Below are 12120 nucleotides of genomic sequence, written 5' to 3' on the forward strand. Positions count from 1 at the left end.
ACCATCAGTACTGGTCTTTGAGAACTGGCTGAGGTATACTGTTCGTCTGCCAAACTTCTCTTATAACTACGGTGTCTGTGGCAGTGGCGTAATGAAACTTGAGTGGGGGAACCCAGCAAAGTACATAGAGGGACCCCCTCCGGACTCACTCGGGAGCTCTCAAGCCAGGGTACTGTGCTGCGGGGACCTGCAGGAGCTCGGGCCCCCGCACTGCGGGAGCTACGGGGGCCTTTGTTATGCCACTGAAGAAAAATTTACAACCATTTTTTATTTATTTTAGAAGTAGGCAGTGGTTGCAGGGACCACTGCCTTCACCTAAAAAATTGCTTTAGGACACATTTACAAATGGGAAGATGTTGATGGCCACCGTCCTGTTTGCTAACAGTTACCACCTCCTTTGAGTTGGTGGTAAAATATGAATGTAATGTGCCCAGATTTCGGTCACAAAACCTCAATATATAACTTCAGGAATCTGTATTTGGATAGGACCCCTTAACACACCCCTTCCAATTACAGATTTGGTATTTACTCACAAATCGAAGTTGTGATTCAGTAAGGTAATACCTAAGCACAATTTGGGTGTTGCACATTTAAAATTTTTATTTTCAAGTCAGAAAGGCTCCAATTTGACCTTTGCGACTGTAAAATTACTTTGAACATGAGAGCTCAAGCACGGGTGAAGAAAAAGTTTATTACCTTCAGTAATAGTCTTTCTAATGGATACTCCATCTACCCTCAGCTTCCTCTCATGTTAAATACACGCAGGCACCTGACAAGATTCGGAACCTTTTCTATAGCTCTCCTGTGCTGGTAAGCAGTGCTGGCTTTATCTTGGTGTCAGCAACAACACCACAGTGACAAAACTTAAGTTATAGAGTCTCATCCTCGAACACAGACATCTGTTCCACATCCAATTTTTTCTGTGCCGTAAAAGCCAGAGAAGAAAAATGGCAATCAATCTGAGGCAGTGCTGTGCAACAAAAAAAGTGGAACCTTTTTAAATGTGGCATTTGGCCATCCTTCAAAAAGGGGAGGTATGTATGGAATCTGCAGGTTGGGTATCAGAAGGTATGTAACTTTCTTCTGATGGATACTTCTTGCTATATATTCCTCACCTTTAGAATAGATTTCAAAGCAGTAAACCCTCTAGGTGGTGGGACTGAAAGAATGGTCAAACAAGGAAATCCTGGAGCACAGACCATGCAAAATGGGCATCCCTTATAACTATGAAGAGAAACAAAAATGCTTAACCAAGGTGTGAAAGAACGTCTATTATTCTCGGCACAAACAAATCTCAGCCACCTAAGGCCTTCTAGTTGGTGGTGATGTAGAAGTTTGCCCTGGTGGAATCAGCCCCGATTCCCGACAGTGGACTTTTTTGGCAATGGTGCAGCACATCCCTATTTAAAGAATTATCTATATGGATAAAGTTAGCTTTTGACCTGCATGCCTTTTTTTGCTTCCTGTGTAAATGACAGCGAGAGGATCGGACTTTATCTACTTGGAGCGGTCAATGTAAAATCCAACCACTTCTCTGGGTTTCAAACACTGTAATCTCTTCTCCTCCTTGGAGAGATGGCGTAGAGGATAGCAGATAAGAATCATAACTGCTTGGGTGAAATGGAGGGGCCACTACCCTCAGAAGGACAGCTGCTTTATTTCAGAGGACAAACTTGCCCAGGAAAATGCATGTGCAGAGCGGATGGCCGGTAATTGTTGGCAACTCACTAACTGCTCGTCAAAAAGTAAAGGCCACAAGAAAAAGAGTGTTAAAAGTTAGCCTCAACTGGCAGCTGTGGAGGGGCTCCAAAGGGGCACCCATCAAAAAAACTCAAAACAAGGTTCATGTCGCATTTGGGCATAATGAAAGAAATTGATGGAAACAGGTTTGCCAATCTTTTGAAAAATCTCATGAACTGGATTGAATATGGATGGCTGGTCTGGTAGGCAGAGAATTAAAGACAAGGCTGCAATATATTCTTTGTCAGTGTCCCCTGCACAGCCCCGCTGAGCCAGTGTGAGGCGAAGAACCTCAAATAGGCAAGCAGCAAGGAATCCACTTTCTGCTCTGCACACCAGACTACAAATCCATTCCACCTTCCAGAGTAGACCATCTTGGTGGACAGGTGGCGATCTCACAGAATTACATCAACCACCTCTGGTGGCAACTGGAAGAAGCTCAGGCCCCTGCTGAACCTCCAGTTATGAAGGTGGAAGCCCTGGAGCATGGGATGCAGTGCCTGTCCTTCCTAATAGAAGAGAAGGTCCTACACAAGAGGAAGATCGAGCAGGAGATACAGGGAGAATCGCAAGATGTCAGTGTACCACACTTTTGTCAGCCATTTGGTTACTGGGGAGGCTGATGGTGTTGGAAGTAGAAGCCCCTCTAGAGCACTCATAATTGTCAGTAGTCTCTAGACAAAGACTGGAAGTAAAATGATCAGGCTGTGTATCTCATCGCTTTACATTTCTCCAGGGCAGCATCAGCTAAGTCCCCAAACAGATGTGCTACAACACAGAGTACATCCATTAGCATTGCCTGGAGGTCTCTTTAAAAGCCAGCTGACCCGAGCCAAACCAATCTTTCCAAAGTTGTTGAGGAGGCCAAAGCCCTGGCCACTGAATTGGCGGCATCTGTCCCACTGCAGATGTTTTGCATAGAGGAGTTTTGCCAGTCATGAAACAACTCCTCAAAATGTTCCTTAAGGTGGTTCATGAGGTTTGGTGCCACCATTCCTAGCATGTCCCAGGTTGGATGAGCATATCTCCCCAACAAACAACAAGCATTTAGGGAGAGAAGGGCCAAACCGACTGCCGAGAAGACTTTCTTCTCCACTGCTTCCATATTTCTTTGTTTCCCCATATGGCAGGGCTGGAGGGAAAGCGCCAGGACTTTGCTTTGTACAGAACAAGAGCTGTATCAAACTCTCTGGAGAAGGGTCAACCAAAAGAAAAGCTGGGTCCCTAGTTGCCAGTCTATATTGTCTGCTTACAAGACTGTTCACAGTTGGGGGCTTCTCCCAGACCAACTTTAAGATCTAAGAATGTCATGTTAAAATACAACAAAGGTTCTAAAGAGCATTAAGAAATCTGTAAGACCTCAATTGGAATATATGATCTGGCCTCTACAGTACAGAGGGGAGGCTCAAGCACACCAGTAGCTTTCTTGGTCACACCATGTAAAGAGGCCAACTCTGGGGAGACTGGCCAGGAGAGGCACTCATTTTGTATCTCTGCAGAAGTGTCTAGCCCCTTTACATTTTGCAGAGCCATCTCGTTTGCTGTGTTGGAAGAGGGGGTGGTAGCAGCAAGTTGGCTCCTTCACAGCGGTCATCCTTATTGTACTGAACAATGCACAGTATGGTTTCCTATCCTATCAGATTACCCAAATGCAGTGTGTGCATGTAATATTAGTGTGAGGAGGCATCATGCTGTTAAACCCTATTATCAGTCCTACTATAGAGCACAAGTTATAGTTACTGGAGATAACAATTGGTTAATTTCAGTGGCTTTGTTAATTTAAAACAGTACAGTTTAGCTGTTATTTTTATCTAACTAGAACATCCCTATAACCTTTGTTTTTTGCAATACATTTCCAAGGTTTAAACATCTGGACTTAAGTACAGGAAATTTGACAGAAAGTTTGATCTTGGTCCAGAAAGTGTGCTTTTTCTGAATTAGTGTAAATCCGCTCTGTAGGATTTGAGAAATAAAGGCTGAAAATGTATGTATCTATCACGCTGCAGAAGATCTGCAGTGCCAGCACAGCTTGAGAAGATCCAAGTCATTTTAAGACTCTAGTACTCTATCCCCTGTCCTAGAATTGTTTTTCTTTTTTTTTTTTTTAAAAACATATAGTGGGCTCTGTAGGGCTACCATACCATGCCCCCCAGGGCCAAAACCAGGATTTTTCTTTAGTTGGATCCATGTCACTGATTTGGTATTAAAAAAAGAATGACAGGCCGCCTCCCTTTTTTTTGTTTGGTTTTTACCACAGTGGGCCACAGCTTAGGGGGAGTGGGGGAGAAAGAAAAACTCACTGTTTGGCTTTTGGGGAGGGGGAATGTGGCCTCCCTTCATGAGGCCCCAAGGACCCCATCCTCTGGGGCCAGTGTAGTTTTTGGGGGGAGGGCGTGCCTCCCCCCAAAAGCCAAACAGTGAGTTTTTCTTTCTCCCCCACTCCCCCTAAGCTGTGGCCCACTGTGGTAAAAACCAAACAAAAAAAAAGGGAGGCGGCCTGTCATTCTTTTTTTAATACCAAATCAGTGACATGGATCCAACTAAAGAAAAATCCTGGTTTTGGCCCTGGGGGGCATGGTATGGTAGCCCTACAGAGCCCACTATATGTTTTTAAAAAAAAAAGAAAAACAATTCTAGGACAGGGGATAGAGTACTAGAGTCTTAAAATGACTTGGATCTTCTCAAGCTGTGCTGGCACTGCAGATCTTCTGCGGCGTGATAGATACATACATTTTCAGCCTTTATTTCTCAAAACCTACAGAGCGGATTTACACTAATTCAGAAAAAGCACACTTTCTGGACCAAGATCAAACTTTCTGTCAAATTTCCTGTACTTAAGTCCAGATGTTTTAGTTGTATCTAATTTTCCTACGTATGTGAGGCAAAGCCATGAGCTAATCTAGATGCCCTTCTCCTCCATCAACAATGGTACCCTGAAGTTCTGCATATACGATTTTGGGCTACATCCATTATGTTAATGGTACTCGTTTAAAAAATATATTTCAAAAACCCAGAATACTAGGGGTTAAAATAAACTACTACAGTGACGCCTCTTGACTATGAGAGTTGTTTCCTTTGTAAAATAATTGATCCATGTTATATCCGCAGGGAATAACATTTTCACTGCCAATGTTGCTGTACTGTTGTAAAAAACCTCGAATTTGATCTGTGCACTGCAATAATAAATGTGTGACTGTCTCTCCCTCTCTCACGCATTATCGAACCTCAGATGAGTCAACAGCAAACATATTGCAAGTAAAAGGCACAGAGAGGCAAAAGAAGAATGAGGCAAGAGCATCAGAGCACGGAGGGCCCATACGTGAACGTTAGAAGTCCAACCGACCGACCTGAACAGCCACTTATCCTACAAAAGGCTTTGTTCCTTAAAGTGGGGTTGAGAATAGTCATCTACGACAAAAGGACCAACTAAAATCACAAAAACCCCGTCTTGTAAGGGAGGATGGAACTCCATCATTCATGCATAGAACAAAACAGGCTCCCCTTGGTCAAGTACTTCCCTTTACATGACTTGCACAGGCATTACCTACTGCCTCTCGGACAGCCGAAAAGTGCCCATCAGTCCAGTATTCCATCAGTGTCAAAAGGCCAAAGGATGGAATGTGATGTGGAACCAAATAACTACATCAACAAGTACCTCGTGAAGTACAAGAAGGTCAGGCATCTACTCTTCGACATCACAAATTAGCACAGTGATACAAGTACACATCGCTATTTGCCCAAGGAGAAGTCTCTGCGGCAGAGTTTCTTACTGATCATCGGTGAGTAATTATTGTTCCAATTTACCCAATGAGGCCTGAGCCTAAATGCATCGCAGACATGAATATTATGCTAGATAAATGATGCCAACATTGGTACATCGTCTCCCTTCCCTCAAAAATGTGCTCATAAATATTAGGTTATGTAAAGAGATGGACAATGGCAAGGTTGCTACCTTATCTAAAGTATATTTCTGCAGACTTTTGGGGTGATTTACGCACCAGTCTTGAGAAGAGAGCAGGTTAACATTTGGTTGGGATTAAAGATGGGTACATTCAGTGGTGGCTGGTGAATTTTGAAAGTGGTAGGTCTGAATAACTGTCCAGAACTGCACCGTTCAAGCACATCTAATGAGAGCCTGGCCTCTCCAAGAAGGACTTGGAGAGGTGGATCGGTCTCCCTCTTGAAAAAATGAATAAACATATGCACAAAGGATACATTGTGCACACAGTTTACAAATAAACTGAGTAAGTCAGGTTTTCCAGGTACACAGAAGAGGCATTCCTACTATCCTACACTTGCATGGTGCACCACGCAAATCTGACCCTCCCCACGGGTCGCTGAGGGTAATTTCCGTGCTCCCCTACTAAAAAATGTTAGTCAAACTAGGGTTTATTCACACAGTTTCATTCAACAAGGATAATCCGGATATGCAATTTAACATTCCCTATAATTTTCCAAAAAGTATATAACACTTCCCCCTCTGGTTTTCCCATCTTACACTTTGTTTTTAGCTTTATTACACAGAAACAAAAAACACACATTGCCACAGTACATGATAAAAGAAACCCAAACAGCAATACCGTACAGTATAGAAGCATTATTAAGGACAATAGGCCCCCGCACGCGAGACATCAACATGTCGCCTTCCGGAGGAATCAGGTAGGGAGAGCAGATAGGCTGCAGAGGGGCCCCAGATGTCTCCGGTCCGTGACGATACTGGAAGCTCCTCAGCAAACACCGCCAACTGGTCCCTGCAATAGGTTCCGTCAAAAAGACACTGTTGCATCGTAGATGCCTCAAGTTTGCATCAGTACATCACAACTGGCCTTTTAGACAAGTGTGCCACTGCTGCGAGTTTATGCACTGCTGGTTGCAGGTCTCGAACAGAGGAGGCTCCTCCGTTATGGCGGAGGAGCACTGCCCCCCTGCTAAAACCCAGCAGGACAAAAATACAATTATAATAAAACATGTTCTGAAGGGGTCTTGGGCAAATGGGTAACATCACAGACCCAGGTACAAATATGTTGGGTTGCCAACCAATAACCCAGTCGGGACCTGGAGTCGTGTACAAAAGACTTGTGCCCTTTCTTCACATGGGATGATGGAGCCTCCAGAGGTCCACTGTCCCATGCTCTTCCACCCAGCCTGGAGCACCTTAGAAGATTGCTTGCCATGCCAGTCCGCTGTGACAGACCTATCTAAATTGGGGTTGATGTACGTATTAAAATCACCTCCCCACAATATTGTAACTGTCGTCAGGGCCGGCTTTAGTGCTGGTAGCGCCCTGTGCGACAATGTTTGTTGGCGCCCCCCCAATGACCACCTCCACCACTGATTCTCTCACTAGCACCCTTTAACAGTGACCAAGTCACCATAACCACACTCTCTCAGATGCATTGAATTAGTTATATAGCGCCACTCATACCAGTGTAGGGTGTCCGAGCACTTTGCATCACACACACATTACACCGAGACAATCAATCATACGTGTGTAAATCAGTGTATAGGAAATGTTACATAAGCCAAAGGACTGAAAGTGTAGGAGTCACATGTCATCCATTCTGGTAGGCAGTATAGTCGAAAAAGAAACAGCATAGTTGGGAGTCTTCTTTAATAATAAGAATCGATTTCTAGCCAAATTAACCCTCTTTGCAACATTAATCAATGTTCAAATAATGTATACTTTGCGGTGTGTATGTAGTTCTGGGATGAAAGTTAATAGCTCACTATTCTATATTAGGACTTTAAGTTATAAATTGCAAGTAACAAAAGGATGTCTCTTTTGAAAGGAGTAATCTGCTGATCTGTTTACATCATATGCACTCTGTAATTTACTTGATACACATCCTTTGCAGCAGGCATATTAACCCTCTGTACTAACTTCACCTAAGTCAAAACCTCAACTATACAAAATGCTGATCTCTCTCCAGGAAGATAATTAATCACACGAGTTATCTTGACATTTATGTGAGGCCTGGTAATTGCCAGCGGAAAGAAACGCTGCAGCAGATGCTTCAAAAGCATAATAAACTTTCGAACACGGCGCCCCCAGGAAGCCAGCACCCGGTGCGGTTTCACCGGTCGCACCGCCTTAAAGCCGGCCCTGACTGTCGTCATCTTAAGGACCGGACTCCACAATTTCAAATAAAAGTTGGAATCATCAGTGTTTGGGCCACAAACATTGATGAAAACACGGGCGCCACAGAGCACCCCCGTACAATGACTTAATGTTCCTGCTTATCAGTAAGAACAGTAGGAAAAACATTCCATGGGCAGCCCAGCGGGTGCCCATCTTACCCTCAGTCTGACTGGTCAAATGAGTTAATTGGAGGACTGCAACATGTATACCATGGCGATCCAGGTAGGCCAACACTTGGCGTATACTGATGGGGGTTGTTTAGCCCCCGCACATTCCATGTCACCAGTGATATAGTGTCTCGGGACATTGACACCAACCTATATTAACTAGTGTCATTGGGATAACCTGTACATTCGTGTGGTACAGCCCATAGAGGGAATATAAAATAAACCGATCACACAATCTCAAGCAAGAGCCAGCTGAGCTACTCCTTGAATGCGAAGATTTTACTAGCTTTAACAGAAGAACTCATGTGATAAGCTATCAGTACAGTTCTGGCAGCACTTATCCAACAAATAACCTTGTAGCTGAAAAAAGTGTTCTCACACAAACAATTATGCAATAACCGGTCATAGGTGTTCCGAATTCAGCACGAACTGCGACTCACAAATCAATCTCATCTATACTGGAAAAGCACTCTTCTCTTTTTCAGTAAATGTGTGCTGTCTCCAAACACCAACTTTACATTTCTTATCACAATCGTTTCCAGGTCAGTGCCCGTAATCATTCAAATATCCGCTTTTAATGTTAAAAAGGTGATATTTTTGCATTAATTAGCAACTGAATCTTCAGTAGCAGGAGCTTCTCTCACCACAGAGAAGAGCAAGGGAAGAACTGCAAGCTTCACTGCAAAAAGGAGCTCTACGTCAGGCAGCTCAAGGGCAAGCTTGAACTATGCACACATAGCAGCTACAGCACAGGCAGCAAGGTTGCATTGTACATTAAACTGCTAGAACATGGTTGCGTAATCTTCCGTACAGAGGAATTAGGTTCAGCAAAGGCAGAAGGGCAAGTTTGAGGACCACACAGAATGTTTACCATAGGCCCTGTTGCAATCTTCCCCCTACACAAAGCTTGGAGTCAGCAGAGCCAGATGAATAGCAATTGTCAAACAAAATCAGGTTCAAGAAGGCCAGAGACAGAGTTAGCACACTCATCTGACACAGGGAGGGACCGCGAAGGCAGCACGAGTGAATGTTTCATTTGCAAGTAACAGTAGAGACACCCGAACACTAGGAAAGGTTTGTCAAAAGGTAATAGCACTGCATGTTAGACCCTGCACTTTGTTTGTGCAGTAAACAAGTGCACCTCAGGCAACAGTCAAAGAAACTTTTCTCGCTCACGGTGAACCGGTGTGGGCAGCCGCACTGAACCACTGGCGGGGGATGGTGCAAGCGCAGCTTACCAATAGGGAAAAATAACACATCCTTCATATGCATCAGCCAGAAGGTCTGGCCACTCAGTGACTTCCTTAGATGTGGTTTCGAGCTGTGGGGTTGCTGGGAGTAGGAGCCAAACGTTTGTGTTTTTGTTTACTAAGGCCTCAGCAGTTTAAGTTATTGTTCTGATCTTAAACCTGCAACTGCAGCAGTTCATACAAGAAAAGGAGCATGATAAATAGTAAATCACCCTCCTTTCACTATTATCGCTCTCGTAGATATTTCTGATAAGCATTGAGAAAATATACATTGAGAAAACCTGGTTCTGTAAGCTTAACTCATCCCCCACCCCACACTCATGGTTTCTAATTGGTTATTTAGGTGAATTATTTAAATAAGTATAACATCACATGCTTTCAATATAGACATGCATGCTTGCTGTGAATTCACTCCGAGGGATTATTTTGCATTAGAGCTCCATAGAAATATTTGTTTTTTAAATTACATGAAGATAAGTCTCTTTCAAGTGGTCCCTTTTTTGTAACCAAATACACTTTACCATTCACTCAAAGGGACCGTCTGACGCTCAAGAAGGCAGTTCGGTATCTGCCTTTCTGTGGGTACGCCTCCGATGGGGATTGAAGGGCCCTAGGGGTCGAGCGCACTAAATACCACACAGATGACTGGAATCAGCGCACAGGACCGCCATCATAAACACTTTTTATTTCAAATAGTCTTTATTGGCATATTAGGCTATACAACACAAAAAGGGGGAAGTAAAAGAAGAAAAAGATAGGTAATCATGATACATTTTGAACTCACTTAAAGAATGTACTATGTGTTCACCTAAAGCGCGCATGTGCCTGTCCTAAAAGTTGCTTAACGTTACCAACGAAGAAAAGGACTGTATCCTCCTCCAACCCTGCCCTTTTCCTATCTTGAGAGAGGATGGGGCGGGGTTATTGACTCACCCACATAATGAAAAGGGTGGAATCAAAGAAGAAGTAATGGGGACAGCAAGGAAATGAATGGTCAATCCCTGTGCTTCGGGCAGTGAAGTGCTATCCCCGAAGCAGTATTAAATCAGTGGCAAGGCGATCTACTAATTGTGAAGGAAGACGGTGGGATTTTCAAGTGGAGAAAGGGCGGTCTATAAAGGCGCGAGCACTGATAGTTTGAAATAAAAAAACTGATTGAAACTTCAGTCGCTTACCAAATGCTGCAGACAAAGTGCCGTAAATCTTTTATTTCTGCCTGAAGGCAGTGTTGCCGCCTAACCTGTGTAGGTCATAACTGGGTGGAGCCCCAAAGCTCATATGGAGCAGCAGCTACTGGGCACATGCATACAGTGATCCTACTGTTAAATTAGAGAACCATTCTTCCAGTTAATACACAGGGCTCTGTTAAATTATTCATCTATACAACACAGCCTTCTGAAACAGGGAGTCTCTTGGAATCACAGTAAAGAAGAACCAGTAAGACCTGGAACTAACTGGGTAAGTTAAATGCCTGCACAGCCAGGTCTTTAGCAGTTTGCAGGATCTAAGGTAGTTACTAAAGGAAGGAGCACAGGCGGGGCATTTCATACAGCAGCAGACTGCAGTACGCATGCCCTGACATCTACGAGGGGTGTGGTGGAAAACAAGGAAGAGCGATGAGATTAGTCTCATTTTCTCGACTCTGCTAGGTACAATTTGGCAAATTTATAGCAAATGAACTATGATCTAAAGCCACAAAAAGCTCCGAGGATAAGAGATTTCCTCAATTTATCAGGCTACACCCAAGCTCTTTAAAAATATTAAATGCTGTGCTCCAAAAGCAGGTACACTCTTCCTAAAGAGACAGTTGTGTGTAAGGTGACATTCTCAAAAAAGTTACTCGTTACATTGTTCACTGCATAATTACAAATATACACATGATCAAAAGTCCTAGTCCTATCCTTTGTCAAGGACTGTTTCCCAAGAGAACTTGAGCTGTACATTACTTACTGCTGGAGAACACTGTAGCGCAGCCGGTTACTGAGGATCTATTTCTTGTCATGAACATAATATTACACCTAGGCACAAGAAAAAAAAAGCCATTTTGAAGACATGGAGTAAATAAAGGGTTACAAAAAATGCACAACAATAATATAGATGAATAAAAAGAATTACCCTACAAACGCAATTGTTTTCATATGAGGCAGGAGCAATGCAGAACCTTAAACCCAATCGCAATACACAAAAAAAAAAAAAAACTAGTACCAAAAATATACTGTACTTTGATATTTAAAGAATGACTTCATAACAAGCAATGCACTATATGTTAACTCCCACGATTACTCCATTTAATTTGCATTTGGCAGTTACCTACAGTTCACATATTTTATAATTAAAGAACCAAGAATTCCAGGGTAGACAACGCGGTCAAAAACTCAATAGCTGAAAGGCGAGTGCCAGTCACACATTCCCAAAATGAATCTTGCCCGAGGGGTTTAACATTTGTGATGATCGTATGTATCCAACTGGGTCAACTGGTTGGTTGATGACCTTTGTTATACACACCAATGCCATTAGTTCCAATGTGTAATAAATGACCTGTTTGACTCAACAAATCGAAGGGTTCAGAAAAATATGCCTTGCAGTCCTCTCTCGGGTCAAAGAATCAGGAGAACTGGAAGCTGGGGGTGGTGTAGAAAGGAACACCCTTGACTCACTCCAATATCTGCAGTTTGTTGCTCACATAGCCCTGCTCTTTCAAACTGTGAAGCTAGTTAGCATCCCGACGCAGTAATGGCTCTCATACCGCCAACATGCAGATTTAACCCAATGGAGAGTCTGAAGTCCTCAATATTTCAAAATCCCTTCTGCGGAAGGTAGGAAA

The 12120-nt window shown here is 43.3% G+C and overlaps 1 protein-coding gene across 4 annotated transcripts in view; it reads right to left on the bottom strand.

Annotated features, from left to right (window-relative positions):
• The window catches only part of SGMS1 (sphingomyelin synthase 1), a 768301-nt gene that overhangs the window by 500449 nt on the left and 255732 nt on the right, over nucleotides 1-12120 (bottom strand). For 3 of the 4 annotated variants that reach the window (XM_085605461.1, XM_085605472.1, XM_085605491.1), the window contains exon 4: nucleotides 11247-11314. The exons of the other annotated variant lie outside the window; for it this stretch is intronic. The gene's annotated coding sequence lies outside the window, so the exon portion shown is untranslated. The remainder of the gene's footprint in view (nucleotides 1-11246; nucleotides 11315-12120) is intronic. 4 annotated transcript variants of the gene reach the window in all.

Source organism: Triturus cristatus, chromosome 1_2, assembly GCF_964204655.1.
Source record: "Triturus cristatus chromosome 1_2, aTriCri1.1, whole genome shotgun sequence".
In the NCBI taxonomy this organism is placed as follows: domain Eukaryota; kingdom Metazoa; phylum Chordata; class Amphibia; order Caudata; family Salamandridae; genus Triturus; species Triturus cristatus.